The sequence below is a fragment of the Macrotis lagotis genome, chromosome 1 (assembly GCF_037893015.1).
Source record: "Macrotis lagotis isolate mMagLag1 chromosome 1, bilby.v1.9.chrom.fasta, whole genome shotgun sequence".
NCBI lineage: Eukaryota > Metazoa > Chordata > Mammalia > Peramelemorphia > Peramelidae > Macrotis > Macrotis lagotis.
Window position 1 is genome coordinate 151327597 of NC_133658.1, and position 13823 is coordinate 151341419.

At 44.7% G+C, this 13823-nt stretch overlaps 1 protein-coding gene across 7 annotated transcripts in view; it reads left to right on the forward strand.

Moving 5' to 3' along the window:
* PIWIL2 (piwi like RNA-mediated gene silencing 2) overlaps positions 1-13823 on the forward strand; it is a 100014-nt gene that overhangs the window by 5768 nt on the left and 80423 nt on the right. For 2 of the 7 annotated variants that reach the window (XR_012473250.1, XM_074209132.1), the window contains exons 1-2: positions 8601-11246; positions 11981-12072. The gene's annotated coding sequence lies outside the window, so the exon portion shown is untranslated. Of the gene's footprint in view, positions 1-7943; positions 11247-11386; positions 11497-11980; positions 12073-13823 lie in introns of those variants that run through there. The other 5 variants (XR_012473251.1, XM_074209136.1, XM_074209133.1 and 2 more) reach the window with 5 other exon arrangements.

A 13823-nucleotide genomic window follows, 5' to 3' on the forward strand; every position in this document is an offset into this window, starting at 1 on the left:
GGTCGGAAAAAGTAAAGGGGAGAGAAAAAAATTAAAATAAAAAAAATAATAGTAATACTTGTAGGTATGGCCAGGTGGCGCAATGGACGAAGCACCAGCCCTGGAGCCACGAGCACCCGAGCCCATATCCAGCCTCGGAAACCCAACAATCACCCAGCCATGTGACATGCAAGTCACCCAATCCCCACTGCCCTGCAAAAACCAAAAAAAGAAAGAAAAAAACGACCCAAAATAAAATAAAATAGTAATAATAGTAGGGGTGGCTGGGTGGCAGAGCATTGGCCCTTGAGCGAGGAGCACCTAGGTCCAAATCCGGCCCCAGACCCAAAGATCACCCCGCTATGTGGCCCCAGGCAGGCCATCCAGCCCCACTTGCCCTGAACCCTCCCCCAAATAATAATAACAAAAAATGTGCTTGAGTCTTTGTTCCAACACCAACAACTCTGTCATGGGTGGATCACATTCTTTATGATAAGTCCATCACAAAAGTTATTTCCATATTTTTCCACCATTGCCATTGCTGATCTCAACTCCCTCCATTCGTTCTTCTCCACTATCATGTACTCTATTTTCTCTCTCCTTTCACTCTGACTCTGCTGTAGGGTCGCTGAGTGGCGCAGCAGACAGATCCCTGGTCCTGGGGCCAAGAAGCCCTGAGCCCCCATACCACCCCTTAGGCCCAGAATCCACCTGGCCCTATGGTCCTGGGCAGGCCTTCCAATCCCAGCCCCTTGCAAGAAGTAAGAAAGAAAATGTTATATCTGGCCACTCTCCCCCCATGGTCCATCCTCTCCTTTATTCACATTTCCACCCCTTCCCCCTGCTCCCCCCTCCTTCTTACTCCAGATGTCTATACCCCATTGAGTATATATGCTGTTTCCTCTCCTAGCCATCTCTGATGAGAGCAAAAGTTACCTCATTCCCCCTTGCCTCCCCACTTCCATATCATTGCAATAGCTCATTGTAATAAAAAAAATATTTTGTGAAATATCTTGGACTATTCCCCCTCTCCTTTTTCTTTCTCCCATTCCATTTCCCTTTTTATTGACTCCATTTTTACACCATATTTTATCTTCGAATTCAGCTTTCTCCTGTTCTTCAACTATAAAAGCTCTCTCTACCTGCTCTATTAACTGAGAAGGTCCATATGAGTATTATCAGTGTCATTTTTCTATGCAGGAATACATGCAGTTCATCCTCATTAAGTCCTTCATATTTCTCCCCTCTCCTCCAATCTCCATGCTTCACCTGAGTCCTGTATCTGAAGATCAAACCTTCTGTTCAGCTCTGGCCATTCCAGCAGGAACATTTGAAATTCTTCTGGTTCATTGAAAGTCCATCTTTTTCCCTGGAAGAGGACATTCAATCTTGCTGGGTAGTTCATTCTTGGCTGCATTCTAAGCTCTTTTGCCTTCTGGTATATTGTATTCCAAGCCCTATGAGCTTCCAATGTAGCTGCTGCTAAGTCCTGTGTGATCCTGACTGCAGCTCCACGATATTTGAACTGTGTCCTTCTGGCTGCTTGTAATATTTTCTCTTTGACTTGGGAGTTCTGGAACTTGGCTATAATATTCCTAGGGGTTGGTTTTTTGGGATATCTTTCTCTGGGGGATCGGTGGATTCTCTCCATTTCTGTTTTGCCCTCTGCTTCTAGAATATCAGGGCAATTTTCCTGTAGTAATTCTTTGAAAATGATGTCAAGGCTCTTTTCCTGATCATGACTTTCAGGTATTCCAATAATTTTTAAATTATCTTTCCTAAGTCTTTTTTCCATATCAGTTGTTTTTTTCAATGAGATATTTAACATTTTCTTCTAATTTGTCATTTTTTTTTGGTTTTGAAGTGTTGATTCCTGATTTCTGTTAAATTCATCAATCTCCCTGAGTTCTATTCTTTGTCTGAAGGATTTGTTCTCCTCATAGAGTTTTCTTATCTCTTTTTCCATCTGGCCAATTTTGCTTTTTAAAGCATTCTTCTCCTCAGTAACTTTTTGAACTGTTCTATCCATTTGACCTAAGGTAGTTTTTAGCATGCTATTTTCTTCAGCATTTTTTTGGATTTCCTTGACTAAGCTGCTGAATTCATTTTCATGTTTTTCCTGCATCTCTCCTTTCTTTTCCCAGTTTTTCTCCCAACTCCCTCATTTGATTTTCAAAGTCTTTTTTGAGCTCTGTCATAGCCTGAGCCCAATTTCTGTTTTTCTCGGAGTCTTTAGATGGAGGAGCTGGTGCTTCCTCATCTTCAGACTGAGTATTTTGATCCTTCTTGGGCTCATTTGCAAAATATTTCTCGATAGTCTTCCTTTTGTTTCTTTGCTTGCTTATTTTCCCAGCCTGGGCCTGGTTTTGGGGTGCTTCCTGAGCTTTTGGGACACTCCCACAAGGGTCTCAGTGTGTGAGTCTCTGTCCTCTCTCCTGGTCTGTGAATGACCATAAGCGCCCCCCTCTGCCACGGGGCTGAGATGGGGGGGCCCTGCTGTTCTATTGGGGGGGGGCCTAGACTGTGATCAGGATCTGAATGTGGTCAGAGCCCCAGAGTCCTGTTCCAGAGGCAGAGGACAGAGCTCTGCAGTCTCTCTTCACTCCCCTCCCTCAGCTCAATGGGCTCTTGCCCTGGGGGCTCCTGCTTACCGGCTCCACCTGCTTCTGTTTCCTGGATCAGGGCTGGGGAAAGACCCTGCTGCTTGCTGTGTGCCCTGAGGGCTGGGCTCCAAGTGGGCTCCACATGCTCGCTCTGGCTGTTCCCCCACTTTGTGCCCGGTGCTCCTCGGGGTGCAGCTCAGGAGACTACCCCGCTGCTGTGATCTGAGACTCCCAGCGCCCTGGGGCTGCCTCCGGGAAGCTGAAGTTCTTTGGCTCTGCCAGGCCACCCCTCTGGCAGGCCGCCCCTCCGACCCAGGGAAGCAGAGCCTTTCTGCTCGTTTCCAGGTTACCTTGAGTAGGAGAACTACCTCACTGGGTCCCTTTGTGGGTTCTGTCTCTCGAAAGTTTAGAGTCCTTAGCTGATGAATTTTATCAGAGAGCTCCTAAGACTCGATCCCTTCTTGTCCGGAAACTAGAAATCTTAAGAAAAAAGGGTGATGTAGCTCTTCTACAAGGAACATTTCTAGGAAGAGATCTCAGTGGAATAAGGTTTTTTGTAAATGAGTTCTTTCACTTCGTACTTATCAAAGCACCTGTCTTACATAGCAAATGTAATAGGGCATATAAAACAAATGGGGGAAAAATACTAAAGGTGAAGTCTGGGCCCTGTGCTGTGGCTGTGACTGTAAGCCAGAAGTGGTGTCCCAGAATCAGATTAAAATATAATTAAGAAATTGTTGGGGGTGGCTAGGTGGTGTAGTGGATAAAGCACTGGCCCTGGAGTCAGGTGTACCTGGGTTCAAATCGGTCTCAGACACTTAATAATTACCTAGCTGTGTGGCCTTGGGCAAGCCACTTAACCCCATTTGCCTTACAAAAAAAAACCTAAAAATATATATGTGTGTGTGTATATATATATATATATATATATATATATATATATATATATATATGTATGTATATATAATTAAGAAATTGTTAACAAAGATACCAAAAAACATGGATAACATTACTTTTTAAAAATGAAGTTAATGTGGCCCACAATAATCCTTATGTAGGGATGAGTGGCCGCCTTTGTACTTGGGTTTGACAGCAGGGCTGTAGGCTATAGCCTGGTGTAATGGAGAGAGCATTCATTGTTGTTGGCATCAGGAGTGTGGAATTTGAGCCGCAGCTCTGCCACTTTATGGAACTAACAAGTCAGAACCTGAGTCTTGGTTTTCTCATCCGTAAACCAGGAATAATCACAGATCTTGACCTCTCAGAATCAAAAGGATCCTCGGACTGTTGAGTGCAGGTCATATATAAACTATCATCTCCTGACATCTATTAAACTTTAGTGAGAAGGCATTGATTCCTTCCTCAGACAACTCACTGGATAATATTCATTGTGAAGTTTTTCCTTATATCTAGCCTACATTTGCCTATTTGCCACTTCTACCCATTGGCCCTAGTTCATTCCTTGGGGCCCATTAAATCAAATCTATGTAGGCTCCAGTCCTTAAAAATCTTTGAAGAAAGATCATATCTTCCCTAAGAATAATGAGTACTGAAGTTTTGGGAAGTGACAAAACTTAAATTTAGTAGACATGCATTTTGCCAAATGCCCATCACTGGTAAGCTTGGAAGATATACAAAGAAAATCTCTCTTCAAGGACTACCTCTTTTTTTTAATTAACTTTTTTTGTACTCTTATTTTGTACAAATAATGTTTTTTTATACATTAATAAAATATTCTTATTTAAGAGTAAACATAATACCCCTCCCCCTTAAAAATATAGACCTACATGAGTGATAAAGTAAAGGGGAGGGAAAAAAATTAAAATTAAAACTAAAAAACAATAAAAAAAATAATAGTAATAATTTTAGGTATGGTCAGGTGGTGCAGTGGACGGAGCACCAGCCCTGGAGCTAGGAGCACCTGAGTCCAAATCCAGCTCCACACATCCAACAATCACCCAGCCATGTGACCCCATGCAAGCCACCCCAACCCCATTGCCCTGAAAAAAACAAAAAAAAAAGACCCAAAATAAAATAAAATAGTAATAATAGTAGTGGGGCGGCCAGGTGGGGGACAGAGCACTGGCCCTTGAACCAGGAGTTCCCGGGTCCAAATCTGGCCTCAGACACCCAACAATCACCCCGACCCCAGGCAGGCCACCCGGCTCTATTTGCCCTGCAACCCCCCTCTCCAAAAGAATAATAATAAAAAATGTGCTTCAGTCTGTGTTCCAACACCACCAGCTCTGTCATGGGTGGATCACATTCTTTATAATAAGTCCATCAAAAAAGTTACTTCCATATTTTTCCACTGTTGCCATTGCTGATCTCAACTCCCTCCATTCGTTCTTCTCTACTACCATGTACTGTATTTTCTCTCTCCTTTCACTCTGACTCTGCTGTAGGATAGCTGAGTGATGCAGCAGACAGATCCCTGGTCCTGGGGCCAAGAAGCCCTGAGCCCCCATACCACTCCTTAGGCCCAGAATCCACCTGGCCCTATGGTCCTGGGCAGGCCATCCAATCCCAGCCCCTTAGAAGAAGTAAAAAAGAAAATGTGTTATATCTGACCACTGTCCCCCCATGGTCCATCCTCTCCTCTATCATTCACATCCCTCCCCCTCCCCCTTGTCCCCCCCTTCTTACTCCTGATGTCTATACCCCATTGAGTATATATGCTGTTTCCTCTCCTAGCCACCTCTGATGAGAGTGAAGATTCCCTCATTCCCCCTTGCTTTCCCCCCTTCCATATCATTGCAATAGCTCATTGTAATAAAGAAAAATCTTATTATATGAAATATCTTAGTCTATTCCAAGGAGCACCTCTTCTAAACAAAATGTCTAAAAGTCAATGGAAGGCAATCTGAAAGGAAAAGATGTTTAGTGGCTAGAGAAACTATGGCAGACCTTTTGTAGAAAATGGGCTTTGACCTGAGTCCTAAAAGAACCCAGGGAACCCAAAAGGCACAGAAGAGTGGATAGAGAGTATCTTTACTGTGTGCAAAGGGCTGTGCAAACACAGAAATAGGAGATGTTTGAGAAACTGCAAATAGGTCAGTGTAGCTGGATCCTAGAGTTCCAGGAGGTGTTGGCTGCAAACACAGAAAAGGGTCATTAGGTAAGGAGCTTTAAAAGACAATGTTTTTTTGGTTTTGTCCTGGAAGCAATAAGAAATCACTAGAACTCATTGAGCAGAGGAGAGACAACATGATTAAGTGACTACATTGGAGGGAAGAAAAAAGTCAGGGAGGCCAGTTAAAAGGCTATGGTAATGGGGGGGGGTTAGGTGGCGTAGTGGATAAAGCACCTGCCCTGGAGTCAGGAGCACCTGGGTTCAAATCCCGTCTCAGACACTTAATGATTAATTAGCTGTGTGGCCTTGGGCAAGCCACTTAACCCCGTTTGCCTTGGAAAAAAAAAAACCTAAAAAAAGAGGCTATGGCAGGGACAGCTAGGTGGTACAGTGGATAGAATCCTGGAATCAGGAGCCCGAGTTCAAATCCTTTCTCAGCTGTGTGACCTTGGGAAGTCACTTAACCCCATTGCCTTGTTAAAAAATAAAACAACAACAACAAAAAAAGGCTATTGCAATACAGGAGGGAGGTGATGAGGGCCTGCCTGTGAAAAGTTTTCAACATTGGAGAGAAAAGGATTGAGGTATTTTGAAGGGAGAAATGACAAGATTGGATCTGTGAGTTAAGAGAGAATGGGGATTCAAAGATGACACCAAGGTTGTAAACTGGGTGAAAGGTACAAGAGTGGTGCTCTCAGCTGTAATTTGGAAGTTTAGAGAGGGGGAAAGGATGATAGAATTTTATTTTAGATTTGTTAAGTTCAAGATGCCTACAGGAAGTTCATTTCAAGGTGTCAGCTATTGTTTGTCCTTCATTCTCACAGAAGATATCAGAGAGGTGATAAAATGCAAGTGAGTTGGTTGGGAAGAATGACAGGGCAAGGTCATCAGCCTTACTTCTTCAGAGACATCTGAGTTCGGTGCCCTGATTTGGATCAGGATGACTGGGGATGACCCTGGATGCAGTGGGAGACCAATGATTTTTTAAAGTTAGGTCTTTCCCGGGTCACAATTTGACTGATGCAACACCCATTCACTCTTTAAGGTTAAGTAAAAGAGATGAGGCAAAGAGGCCAAGAAGGACCATTTCCAAAAAAAAAAAGAAAAAAATTGTTGGGAGGGTAAGACCCTCAGGGTATCTCAGTGATTAAGACTGGGGAGAAAGAAAAGCAAGAAGCCTGTAGAGCCTGGGTTTAGTGTGAGACCTATTGTTGACCAATCTAGAAGAGCTCTTTGTGTGTGTTGTGGGTGTGGGTGTGGGTGTGGGTGCGGGTGTGTGTGTAGAGAGAGTTCAAGCACAACTTGCCAAGTGGAGCTGCTCCTATTACAGAGGTTGTAGTTTGTCCTTCATTCTTTTTATTTTTTTTATTTATTTATTTTGAATTTTATAATTTTTCTCCTAATCTCACTTCCCTCCCCCACCCCCCACAAAAGGCAATCTGTTAGTCTTTACATTGTTGAATGTGATGAGAGAGAAATCATATCCTTAAGAAAAAAAATAAAATATAAGACATAGTAAAATTACATAATAAGATAACAGGGTTTTTTTTTTTAAATTAAAGATAAGTCTTTGGTTTTTTTAAATTCCACAATTCTTTCTCTGGATACAGATGGTATTCTCCATTGCAGATACCCCCAAATTGTGCCTGATTGTTGCACTGATGGAATGAGAGAGTCCATCAAGGTTGACCATCTCCCCCATGTTGCTTTTAGGGTATACAGTGTTTTTCTGGTTTTGCTCAGCTCGCTCAGCATCAGTTCATGCAAATCCCTCCAGGCTTCTCTGAATTCCCCTCCCTCCTGGTTTCTAATAGAACAATAGTGTTCCATAACGTACATATACCACAATTTGTTCAGCCATTCCCCAATTGATGGACATTCACTCAGTTTCCAATTCTTTGCCACCACAAACAGAGTTGCTAGGAATATTTTTGTACAAGTGATGTTTTTACTCTTTTTCATGATCTCATCAGGCTACAGACCCAGTAGTGGTATTGCTGGATCAAAGGGTATACACATCTTTGTTGCCCTATGGGAATAATTTCAAATTGCTCTCCAGAAAGGTTGGATGAGTTCACAGCTTCACCAACAATGTATTAGTGTCCCAGATTCCCCACATCCCTTCCAATATTGATCATTGTCCTTTCTGGCCATATTGGCCAGTTTGAGAGGTGTGAGGTGGTGTGTCCTTCATTCTTTGAGGAGACCATCAGGAAACTGATGCAAGTGAGCTGGATTTAAGTGAGGGGGGCTGTGCAAAATCACCAACTTTACTTTCTCCTCCATAGCCATCTGTGGCCAGTACCAGATATGGATAAGGACAACTGGACATAATTCTGGATGAAGATGTCAGCTGGAGATGGGATGACTTGGCTCAGCCAAGAGGTGAGGGCCAGCTATATAGATCTGAGAATAATCCACATAGAGGCCATAATTGAACCTATTGGAATTTGAGATCACCAAATGAAGTAATATAAAGTTCTTAGGAATCTAAACTTGAATGGGAGAAAAACATTTTTAGTTTCACTTCAATTGAAAAAAAAGGTTAAGAAAGATTTGTATTTAAGTAAAAAAGGAAGAGGATATAGGACAGAGTTTTAGTAGATAGAATCATTGTTTTTAAATTTTTATTTTCCTTGTGACTTGGGAGTTCCTGGTTTCGGAGCAAGAGCAATGATTTTTCTTTAAACTGAGCACCATATCTGTAATGTGTCAACATTTAACACCACTCCCTGCTGGCTAGAGATACATCTTTTTTTGTTTTTTCTCCTAATATTGTTTACTCTTAAAAACTTTGGATTCCAGATTCTCTCCCTTCTTCCCATACTTACTCCATCCACTGAGAAGGCAAGCAATATGATATTAATTCGGGGCAGCTAGGTGGCGTAGTGGATAAAGCACCGGCCCTGGAGTCAGGAGGACCTGGGTTCAAATCCGGTCTCAGACACTTAATAATTACCTAGCTGTGTGGCCTTGGGCAAGCTACTTAACCCTGTTTGCCTTACAAAGGAAAAAACCCTAAAAAAATTATGATATTAATTCTATAAGTGAAAAATTACAAAACATTTCCATATTAGCCATATCACAAAAAAGTGAGAAAATTATACTTTAATTTGCACTCCATTCATCTGTTCTCTCTTTGGAAGTAGATAGCATTTTTCATCACAGTGTCCTTTGGGATTGTCATGGATTATTGTATTGATCAGAGTAGCCAAGTCTTTCACAGTTACCACATTGCTATTACTATGCACAATGATGTCCTGATTCTTCTCACTTCACTTTGCTTCAGTTCATATAGGCATTACTATGTTTTTCTGATACTATCTCTCCTCATAATTTCTTATAATAGCATTCCATTCCATTCATATACCAAACTTGTTTAGCTATTTCCCAGTTGATGGTCATCTCCTTAATTTCCATTTCTTTGCTATAAATAATTTTGTAACTGTGGGTCCTTTTCCCTTTTTTATGATCTCTTTAGGATGCAGACCTAGTGGTGGTATTGCTGGATGAAAGGGTATGCATAGTTTTATTGTATAGTTCCAAACTGCTCTCCAGAATGGTTGGATCAGTTTACAACTCCACCAACAATGCATTAGTGTCCCAGTTTTCTGTGGCTTTCATTTTTGAAACCTCTTGCACTCTATTCTGTCTCCCTGTTCAACTCTTCTGATTTCTCATTTTCCACATTTTCAAAGAAGTAATCATCTAGAATTTTTTTTTTAGATTTTTCAAGGCAGTGAGGTTAAGTGGCTTGCCCAAGGCCACACAGCTAGGTAATTATTAAGTGTCTGAGGCCGGATTTGAACTCAGGTCCTCCTGACTCCAAGGCCAGTGCTCCATCCACTGTGCCACCTAGCCGCCCCATCATCCAGAATTGAAAGTCTTTTTTTCTAGATTGTCCGTTCTTTGTTACAATGGAGATTCAGAGGTATTTAGGAGTGGGGAAAACATTTTTCTGCCAAGGGCCATTTGGATATTTATAACACCATTCCTGGGTTAAATTTGGTCAGACATTAATTCACTCCTAAAAAGCTACCACATATAATGAATTTTGAATCCCACCTGCTGTTGCCTTGGCAATGCTCAATCAATATGTCTTGTGGGTGGAGGTTCCCCCACTCCTGGTAGGTGATCAGGCTAGAATTGCAATTGGGGTAGGATGACTAAGTTAATCAATCCAGTTGTCCCAGGGTGCTGAAATTTATAGCTTGAATAGATTTTTGGCCTATTGTCCCAAATGGTCCTCTTTTGATAAAACATCCCAGCCCTCTGCATCCAAAGTACCAGATTCACCCAGGCAGGCCCTATGTGTCACTATCTGTGTCACATCTCCCTCTCCAGTAACCTCAGGCTGCATCTGCCACAAGTTCTCACCACATTCTAGGGTTGAGGAAGATCAGTCTATGGTTGCTCCTACTCCTCACCTGTAGTCTGCCTCCTCCCATAAAGGCTTTGCTACCTGACAGACTTGTCCCTTTATAGTGTCCCAACTGATTTACCCTTAAAGTTACCTGAATAATAAAAGGAAGTTTGTAAAGCCTGGTAGATTGAAAGTGAGCTCTCAGTCTCTACCTCCAGCCTGGTTTGCCTAAGATTCCAGAGTCCCTAGTTACAGCAATGTGACAGATGCCTTTTCTAATACGTGGCCCTCACATTTTTGAAAATGTGTCTTGCAGCAGGAAATGTGTTTATCGTTACTGTAACATCTTAGAACTCCACCTCCTGTGTATCTTCTTCCTTAGAAAACACTTTGTGAAGCTAGAATCAAAGGGAACATCCCAGTTCTCCTAGATTCAGTGTATGAAAGCCCAGTGGTAGAGGTAGAAGGGCAAGGAAATTCATGGTAGGACTCAAGGTAGAAGTGGTGCATTTGATTAGAAAAGCATTGTGAAGGGGCAACTAGAGGGTCCAGTGGACCCAGGTACTCGACACCTACTAGTTGTGTGACCCTGGGCAAGTCATCTAACCCTGCCTTACAACAACCAAAACCCCAACAAATCGTTATGACAGTGGACATATGCTTTTCACGTCTTTGTGCACAAATGCTTAATTTGTGTTAAGGTAAGTTCTCTAATGGGAAAGTTTCCTAACAACGAGTAAATATATTAAAGGGCAGTGGTCTGTAGCAAAGGCTACCCCCTCTGCCACAGACTGGGGGGAGCTGCGAGAAAAAGGGGCGTGGGCTGGGCCGGGGTCTCTGAACTTCCTTCCGGGGCTGAGGTTCCGAACGATCCGACGGGAATCCGGCCCGAGGGTACCGAGAAGAAGCTCTGCCTCGGGGCAGCGCGGGAGGAGCTGGTGCGGAGGTGGGCCCGCGGGGGCCGCGGCGGCGGCGGGAGCAGGGAAACGGCCCTTCTCTGAGGCCCGGCCCGGCCGGCCCGCCCCCCGCGGGCCAGCCCACTTTTCCCGCGGGCGCCGAAGCCGAAGCGGTGCCCGGGGGGCTGCTGCGGGCACCCCCCATGAAGGGGCTCCCGTTTTAGAAAGCCGTGGCGTCCAGTTTCGCGTCAGTGCGGCCTCTACTGACTTCGGAAGCTAGCCCCAAACCTTGAGTGTCCTCCCCGCCTTCACACCCTTGTGGTACAGCCCAGGTAAGTCGCTGGGATAGGTGGGAGAGGAAGGCCCCCCCTTTCTTCCTCCCCCCAACCCCCCCAAAAGGGGCCAATGGGAGACCCGAGGCGAGTGAGTGACGTGCGGCCAAGCCAACGAGTGGGTTTCGCGTCCCGCTGCAAACGTTGGCGCAGGAAGGGGGAAGGCGGGGCGGAGGCGGGAGGCCGGGCGGCTCCGGGGCGCGGGAGGAGGCCGCGGGGAGCTCGAAGCCCGAAGCCCGCCGCCCTGCAGGTGAGCCGGGGCCCGGCCCGGGGGAGCCCCGGGGATCCGGCCGGGGCGGGCGAGGCCCTGCACGCGGGGGAGGCGCCGGGACCCCGAGACCGGGCGCGGGTGGGCGGGAGAAGGAGGGGCGCCGGCACGTGGCTGCCTGGGGGCCCCCGCCCAGCCTCCATGCCCCCCGCGCGAGGGGCCCGGCGCCCCGGCCTTTCCGAGCCGCGCGTCCGGCCCCTCATCCGGCCTTGTGCCCGGGGCGGCACCGAGGCGAAGGGGCTTCGGGGGCCCGTCGCGGCCGAAGGCGGCCCTCGAGGCCTGGGGTGCCCAGGGAGGGCAGCGGAGGAGCCGGGGAGGGAGGGGCGCGGGCCCCGGGCCGGGGCACGCCGAGCCCCCCGCGGCAGCGGTTGGCTTGTTGACCCGGATCAGAGGGAGGACCACGTCTGGGGGGTTGGGGGAGGGGAGGGGCCTTCGAACCACCACCACCAACCTTCCCGCCCTACAGATGCGGAGCCCCGGTTCGTGAGGAGGGCCCCGGCTCCTGTGGGTTGAGCACAGCAGCCACTTCGTCTCCTTTATACAGATCAGGAAATTTAGGTAAAGACTAGAGTTTTGATCCTGGTTTGCTTGGTAGCCTAAGCGCAGTAGGGATGCCAACCCAGGGTTTGCAGACAACACTCTTAAATGTACACCTTCTAAGGACACCTGGGATTTTGAGGGATCTGAAGGGCTTTCTTGCAAGGTTGGGCTCAAATCAAAATTGGGAAGCAAGTCATGTTTGTCTTAAGTAACTTTTCTCTTTAAAAAAAATAAATTTTTATCACTATCTTTTTGTTTTACATCATCTCCATTTCCAAACACATCTCTCCCTTCTCCCCTACTGTAGTCAGTGAGCCATCTCTTATAACAAAGAATAAAAAAGGAAGGAAAAAACACAACAAAACCAAGCCTGACACTGAGCAGTGTTCCTCACTTATAGTCCCCTCACCTCTACAAAAAGAAGAGAGAAGTGCATCTCCTCTTCACATTAATATTTAATCAGTTTTTCTTCCTATGTCCAACACTCAGGCTTGTTCAATATAATTACATAAATTTTTCCCCTTTTCTTTCTATTTATGTTATTATTGTCATTGTGTAAATTGTTTTCCTTCTGCTGCCTCCTCCTGCTTCAGTGGCTTCTTCCTAGTCAAACATTATAAAGGCATAGTAAAATTCTGTTGCAACAATATACCACAGGTTTTGTTCAACCCCATTCACAGACTTGAGGGATGTTTACTTTGTTACTATTTCTTGTCCACTTCACAAAGTATTGCAGTGAACGTTTTGGTGTCTGTGGAACTTTCCTGTCTTTGGCATTCTTGGATTATATGTTTATAAGCAGGATTCCCAGGAATGGACGTTTCAGTCAGATTCTTAGTGTAATTACTTTCTTGAGTGGTAGGACCAATTCACATTTTCACCAACATTTTGTTAATATACTGGTTTTCCTATAGTGCCATCTTTAGTCATCTTTGTCATTTTGCTGGATGTGACAATTGTAACATAAATTATTTAATTAAAACAGTATTCTTTTACCGTGATTTTCTAAAACTTGCAACTCAAGTCTCTAAATCTCAGATTGGATTTGGGCAACATGAGTGGCCACTTGGTGTCTGTGGGCAGGAGGGGCCGCCCAAGAGGGCCACCAGGCTCATCCACAGGTAGTTCTCCCAGGGCTTGTCTCTAGGTTATTAACACTAGATTCTTCCAAATGGCTTGCTAGGCAATGTAGTGTACTGGATAGAGAGTTGATCTTAGAAAATTTCAGGAAAACCTGAATGCAAGTACTGCCTCTGATTCATGCTAGCTCTGTGACCCTGGACAAGCCTCTTTAACATCATGATGCTTTTAGCAACTCTCTAGAGAGAATGTTAAAATGTTGGGAAGTTGAGAGTTCCTAACCTACTAGATGCTCCTTTTTCATATGATTAAAAAGCTTGCAATTTGAGGGGGAACTGTTGATATCCTTACTTTAAACACTTATCCATTCATCATTTCTCCTGTTTGTTACATTCTTAGTCATCCAGGTTTCTCATATATTATCCTCTTCTCTACTACCACTTCACCCAAAAATCAGATGTCTTTTCTCCATTATTATCATGCTTCCAGGTTTTCCTTCTCTTCTCATTCCTCCCTTCCCCCCAAAAAAAGTCTACTTAGGGTCCATAATGTGCATTTTACATGTCCACTTTAACAGGGTCTTTCTGGAAATGATGTTTTAACCCCAATGAGTGACTCTAATAGCAGTAACAGTAGATATTATGGCAGGTATGGAAGCTATCTTCAAATGACTTTTTAGTGCTGTTCAG